General features: G+C 36.6%; 1 non-coding gene across 1 annotated transcript; it reads left to right on the forward strand.

Moving 5' to 3' along the window:
• Window positions 1–7074: 7074 nt before the first annotated feature.
• On the forward strand, window positions 7075–7184 carry LOC126061248 (U6 spliceosomal RNA). The gene has a single exon (XR_007513727.1). It is a non-coding gene; the product is annotated as a U6 spliceosomal RNA (small nuclear RNA).
• Window positions 7185–7550: the final 366 nt, after the last annotated feature.

The raw sequence follows: 7550 nt of genomic DNA on the forward strand, positions 1-7550 counted from the left end.
GGTCACATAATCAGTCAAAGACCTGGTGAACACTGCCTATGTCCCACTCTAACTCTGTTGTGAAAGTGCATGTCACCATTATCAGACATGACAAAATTGTCAGTGAAAAGCCCTTGAATATAACAAAATTGCAAATTATTTTCACTTTTTGTCCTGCAACACACTGACTGCAATTGCAAAAGATTGGGTGATAACATACATTGTGCTGAGTGAAAGAATTCAGAAGCAAAAGACTAATATGTGATTCTGTTTATACGAAATGTGTGAAAGTGTCAAATTTCTAGAGAATGAAAGCAAAGCAGTGCTTCCCTTAAGTTGGGAGTGGGAGCAGGAATCAAAATGCAAATGGGCATAAGGAAACATTTGGAGGTTATTTAAAAATTATAAACACAGATTGTAGGGATGGTTGTACAAATCTACGTATCTACTGAAAATCATTGAACGTGCAGTTTAGTTTGTTAGGTGCCATCAAGTGAGTTACCGCCCATAGCGACTCTGTGTACAAAAGAACAATACACTACCTGAGCTGGGCCACAACACAATCAATGCTGTGCTTCCGGTGTCCTTTTTTTTTCCCTGTAGAACACTTCAACATTGAAACTCAAGGCTTGAATTTTTTCTTCAGATATTTCAATTTGAGAAATGCCATGCGTGTTCTTTCCTTTTGGTTTTCTAAATACAACTTTTGGCATATTTCATTAGAATATTTTATTTTGTGTTCTTGTGCCACTCTTTGAAATTTTCCATTCAACTCTTGTATTCATCATTTCTCCTTTTCACTTTGCCTACTCTAAGTTCAAGAGCAAGTTTCAAAGTCTCTTCTGACATCCTTTTTGGTCTTCTCTTTCTTTTTTGTCTTTTTAATAACCTCTTCTTTTCTTTATGTATGATGCCCTTGATGTCATTCCACAATTCTGTCTGGTCTTCGATCATTAGTGTTCAATGCATCAAATCTATTCTTGAGATGGTCTCTATATTCAAGTGAGATATACTCAAGGTTGTACTTTGACTCTCTCGAACTTGCTCTAATTTTCTTTGGTTTCAACTTGAACTTGCATGTGAGCAAAAGAAGGTCTGTTCCACAATATGCTCCTGGTCATATCTTTGGCATTAATGCTGGGTGCAAAATTTGGAATAATATATTAACTGGTCTTCCTTGTGGACATACATTATTCTATCATTGACAGTGTTGTACTTCACGAAATATATTGAAATGTTCTTTGCAATGACTGCAGTGACATTCCTCTTCAATTTGTCATTCCCAGGATAGTCAACCTTATGATTACCTGAATTAAAATGGCCAATACCAGTTCATTTCAGCTTTTTTTTTAATGCATAGGATATCAATCACTAGCAGTCCATTTCCTTTTTGATCATTTCCAATTTTCCTATATTCATACTTTGTACATTCCATGTTCCTATTATTAATGAATGTTTGCAGTTGTTTCTTTCATTTTGTGTCATGCCACATTACCAAATGAAGAACACTAAATCTTGTCTCCATCTACATTATTAAGGTCGACTCTACTTTGTGGCGGTAGATTTTCCTCAGTCAATTTGGAGGCCTTTCCAACCTGAGGGGCTCATATTCAGGCACTATATCAAACAATGTTCCAATTCTATTCATAAACTTTCACTGGCTAATTTTTTTTAGAAGTAAACAGTCAGGTCCTTCTTCCTAGTTGGTCTTACCCGGGAAGCTCAGCTGAAACTTGCCAAACATGGGTGACTATGCCATGGCATTTTGGTGTCCAGCTAAATATAAAAAATAGTGTTAATTTTACTCAGTATGACCTCTGAATCTCCTAGTATTTTCAATATAAAATGAAGAATAAAGAGAAGATATTAAACATGACAGAAAGAGCCAGATTTTTTTTTTAATTTTTATTGTTTTAAGTGAAAGTTTACAAATCAAGTCAGTCTCTCACATAAAAACTTATATACACCTTGCTACATACTCCCAATTACTCTCCCCCTAATGAGACAGCCCTCTCTCTCCCTCCACTCTCTTTTTTCGTGTCCATTTCACCAGCTTCTAACCCCCTCTACCCTCTCATCTATCCTCCAAGCAGAAGATCCCAACAAAGCCTCAAGTGTCCACCGGATCCAAGAAGTTCACTCCTTACCCTCTCCAACCCATTGTCCAGTCCAATTCATGTCTGAAGAGTTGGCTTCAGGAATGGTTCCTGTCCTGGGCCAGCAGAAGGTCTGGGGGCCATGACAACCGGGGTCCTTCCAGCCTCAGTCAGACCATTCAGTCTGGTCTTTTTATTAAAATTTGGGGTCTTCATTCCACTGTTCTACTGCTCCCTCAGGGGATCTCTGTTGTGTTCCCTGTCAGGGCAGTCATCGGTTGTAGCCGGGCACCATCTCGTTCTTCTGGTCTCAGGATGATGTAGTCTCTGGTTCATGTGGCCCTTTCTGTCTCTTGGACTCGTGATCGCCTTGTGTCCTTGGTGTTCTTCATTCTCCTTTGATCCAGGTGGGTTGAGACCAATTGATGCATCTTAGATGTCCGCTTGCTAGCATTTAAGACCCCAGACGCCACTCTTCAAAGTGGGATGCAGAATGTTTTCTTAAGAGATTTTATTATGCCAGTTGACTTACATGTCCCCTGAAATCATGGTTCCCCCTGCCGCTGCTACACTGGCCTTTGAAGCATTCAGTTTATTCAGGAAACTTCTTTGCTTTTGGTTTAGTCCAGTTGTGCTGACCTCCCCTGTATTTTGTGTTGTGTTTCCCTTCACGTAAAGTAGTTCTTATCTACCATCTAATTAGTGAATACCCCTCTCCCAGCCTCCCTCCTGCCCTGCTCTAGTAACCACAAAAGAATGTTTTCTTCTCAGTTTAAACTATTTCTCAAGTTCTTATAATAGTGGTCTTATACAGTATTTGTCCTTTTGCAACAGACTAATTTCACTCAGCATAATGCCTTCCAGGTTCCTCCATGTTATGAAATGTTTCACAGATTCCTCACTGTTCTTTATCGATGCGTACTATTCCATTGTGTGAATATACCATAATATATTTATCCATTCATCCATTGATGGGCACCTTGGTTGCTCCTACCTTTTTGCTATTGTAAACAGTGCTATATAAACAAGGGTATCTGTCCGTATAAAGGCTCTTATTCCTCTAGGATATATTCCAAGCAGTAAGATTGCTGGATCGGATTGTATGGTAGTTCTATTTCTAGCTTTTTTAAAAAAAAAAAAAAAATTTTTTTTTTCCAAATCGATTTCCAAAGTGGTTGTACCATTTTACATTCCCACCAACAGTGTAGAAGTGTTCCAATCTCTCCACAGCCTGTCCAACATTTATTATTTTGTGTTTTTTGGATTAATGCCAGCCTTGTTGGAGTGAGATGAAATGTCATTGTAGTTTTGATCTGCATTTCTCTAATGGCTAATGATCATGAACATTTCCTCATGTATCTGTTAGCCACCTGAATGTCTTCCTTAATGAAGTTTCTATTCATAGCCTTTGCCCATTTTTTAATAGGGCTATTTGTCTTTTTGTACTTGAGTTTTTTCAGTATCATGTAGATTTTAGAGATCAGACGCTGACTGGAAATGTCATAGCTAAAAACTTTTTCCGAGTCTGTAGGTAGTCCTTTTACTCTTTTGGTGAAGTCTCTGGATGAGCATAGGTGATTGATTTTTAGGAGCTCCCAGTTGTCTAGTTTTTCTTCTGCATTCTTAACAATGTTTTGTATACCGTTTATGCCATGTATTAGGGCTTCTAATGTTGTCCCTATTTTTTCTTCTATGATCTTTACCGTTTTAGATTTTATATTTAGATCTTCGATCCATTTTGAGCTCGTTTTTGTGCATGGAGTGAGGTATGGGTCTTGTTTCATTTTTTTGCAGATGGATATCCAGTTATGCCAGAACCATATGTTAAAAAGATTGTCTTTTCCCCATTTAAATATTTTGGAGCCTTTGTCATATATCAGCTGCTCATATGTGGGTGGATTTATGTCTGGATTCTCAAGTCTGTTCCATTGGTCCTTGTACCTGTTGTTGTACCAATACCAGGCTGTTTTGACTACTGTGGCAGTATAATAGGTTCTAAAATCAGGTAAAGTAAGGCCTCCCACTTTGTTCTTCTTTTTCAGTAAGGCCTTCTTTATCCAGGGCCTGTTTCCCTTTCATATGAACTTGGTGGTTTGTTTCTCCATCTCCTTAAAGAATGTCGTTGGGATTTGGGTCAGAATCGCATTAAATGTATAGATCGCTTTTGGTAGAATAGACCTTTTTATAATGTTAATTCTTCCTATCCATGAGTAAGGTTTTTTCTTCCACTTATGTAAGTTTCTTTTAGTTTCTTGTGGAAGTGTACTGTAGTTTTCTTTGTATAAGCCTTTATATATCTGGTAAGATTTATTCCTAAATATTTTATCTTCTTGGAGGCTACTATAAATGGCATTGATTTGGTGATTTCCTCTTTGATGTTCTTTTTGTTGGTGTAGAGGAATCCAACTGATTTTTGTATATTTCTGTGTATCCCAATACTCTGCTGAACTCTTCTGTTAGTTTCAGTAGTTTTCTGGAGGATTCCTTAGGGGTTTCCTTGTATAAGAACATGTCATTTGCAAATAGAGATACTTTGACTTCTTCCTTGCCAGTCTGGATGCCCTTTATTTCTTTATCCAGCCTAATTGCTCTGGCTAGGACTTCCAGCACAATGTTTAATAAGAGTGGTGAGAAAGGACATCCTTGTCTGGTTCCCGATCTCAATGGGAATGCTTTCAGGATTTCTCCATTTAGGGTGATGTTGGCTGTTGGCTTTGTATAAATGCTGTTTATTATGTTGAGGGATTTTCCTTCTATTCCTATTTTGCTGCGATTTTTTATCATGAATTGGTGTTGGACTTTGTCAAATGCCTTTTCTGCATCAGTCTTTAAAATCATGTGATTCTTCTCGTTTGTTGTATTTACGTGGGGGATTACATTAATTGTTTTTCTAATGTTGAACCATCCCTGCATACCTGGTATGAATCTCACTTGGTCATGATGAATTATTTTTTTGATATGTTGTCGAATTCTATTGGCTAGAATTTTGTTCAGGAGTTTTGCATCTACTTTCATGAGGGATCCAAAAAAAACCAGTGCCATCGTCATATGACTGTAATTTTCTTTTTTTGTGGTGTCTTTACCTGGTTTTGATATCAGGGATTTGGTGGCTTCATAGAATGAGTTTGGTAGTATTCCGTCTTTTTCTATGCTCTGAAATACCTTTAGTAGTAGTGATGTTAACTCTTCTCTGAAAGTTTGCTAGAACTCTGCAGTGAAGCCGTCCAGACCAGGGCTTTTTATTGTTGGGAGTTTTTTGATTGCCTTTTCAAACTCTTCTTTTGTTATGGATCTCTTTAGTTGTTCTACCTCTGTTTATGTTAGGTTAGGTAGATAGCGTGTTTCTAGGAATTCATCCATTTCTTCTAGGTTTTCAAATTTGTTAGAGAACAATTTTTCATAGTAATCTGATATGATTCTTTTAACTTCAGTTTTGTCTGTTTTAATATCGCCCATCTCATTTCTTATTTGGGTTATTTGCTTCCTTTCCTGTTTTTTTTTTTTGTCAGTTTGGCCAGTGGTTTATCAAATTTGTTGATTTTTTCAATAAACGAGCTTTTGGTCTTGTTAATTCTTTCAATTGTTTCTCTGTTTTCTATTTCATTTAGTTCAGCTCTAATTTTTATTATTTATTTTCTTCTGGTGCCTTTTTTTTTTTTTTTTTTTTTTGCTCTCTTTCTCTTTGTTCAAGTGCAGGGATAATTCTTTGATATTGGCCCTTTCTTCTTTTTGGATGTGTGCATTTATTAATATAAATTGGCCTCTGAACACCGCTTTTGCTGTATCCCAAGGGTTCTGATAGGAAGTGTTTTTGTTCTCATTGGATTTTATGAATTTCTTTATTCCATCCTTAATGTCTTCTATAATCCAGTCTTTTCTGAGCAGAGTATTGTTCAGTTTCCAAGTGTTTGATTTCTTTTCCCTGCTTTTCCTGTTATTCATTTCCACTTTTATGGCCTTACAGTCAGAGAAGATGCTTTGTAATATTTCAATCTTTTGGATTCTGCAACGGCTTGATTTTTGACCTAATATGTGGTCTATTTTAGAGAATGTTCCATGTGCACTAAAAAACGAAGTATACTTCGGTTGCTGTCAGGTGGAGTGTTCTGTTTATGTCTATGAGGTCAAGTCGGTTGATTCTGGCATTTAGATCTTCTGTGCCTTTTTTGAGCTTCTTTCTGGATGAACTGTCCATCACTTAGTGTGATGTGTTGAAGTCTCCTACTATTATTGTGGAGCTGTCTATCTGACTTTTCAATGCTGATGGAGTTTGTTTTATGTATCTTGCAGCCCTGTCATTGGATGCATAGATATTTAATATGGTTATATCTTCTTGGTGTATTGTCCCTTTAATCATTATATAGCATCCTTCCTTATCCTTTCTGATGGATTTAACTTTAAAGTCTATTTTGTCAGTAATTAATATTGCCACTCCTGCTCTTTTTTGGTTGTCGTTTGCTTGATATATTTTTTCCCTCCTCTGAGTTTTAGTTTGTGTCTCTAAGGCTAAGATGTGTCTCTTGTAGGCAGCATATAGACAGATCCTGTTTTTTAATCCATTCTGTCACTCTCTGCCTCTTTCTTGGTGCATTTAGTCCATTTACATTCAGGGTAATCAGGGATAGGTATGAATTTAGTGCTATCATTTTTATTTTTTTTTGTGTGTGTGTTGTTGACAGTTTCTTTTTCCCCACTTAATTTTATGTGCTGAGTAGATTTTCTTTATATATTGATCTTTCCTCATATTTGTTGCTGTTGATTGTTTTTCTGCTAAGTCTATATTTTTCCCTTCTCTTCTATTTTGAGGAGTAGGATAGTTTGTCTCCTTTGTGGTTACCTTATTATTTACCCCTATTTTTCTAAATTTAAAACTAACTTTTATTTGTTTGTATCATTGTATCTTCCTCTCCATATGGAAGGTGCACGATTACATTTCTTAGTCTGTCTTTATTATTTTAATGTTGTCTTCTTTTATATAATATCACTGTTACCCTGTTTTGAGCTTTTTTGTCCTGCAGCACATATATTAAAAATGGAATGATACAGAGAAGATTAGCATGGCCCCTGCGCAAGGATGACACGCAAATTCGTGAAGTGTTCCATATTTTTCTACTCAAGAATAGAATGGACTCTTAGGCTTATGTATCTGGTAACAGCGCAAACCAGCTGGTAATAGGACATAAGTAATTCAAGGGCTACAACAATCGAGACAGCGCAATCTAGTAGGCCAACGACGTATATTGAAAGAAAACAAAACAAGATAAGACTCAGTGAGCAAATATAAAATAAATCATTACAATATCTTAGAGATAGCTCAGAGAGAGCAGTTGATATCAAACCACATAAAGAAGCAGACCATGATTGCTTCTACAACTCCCCAAACTAAAGAATCTTAATCTTTCCCAAGTGAAGATACAATCCTGGAATTGCCAGATGCAGAATATAAAATACTAATTTACAGAATGCTTCAGGACA

Source organism: Elephas maximus, chromosome 17, assembly GCF_024166365.1.
Source record: "Elephas maximus indicus isolate mEleMax1 chromosome 17, mEleMax1 primary haplotype, whole genome shotgun sequence".
Classification (NCBI taxonomy): Eukaryota; Metazoa; Chordata; class Mammalia; order Proboscidea; family Elephantidae; genus Elephas; species Elephas maximus.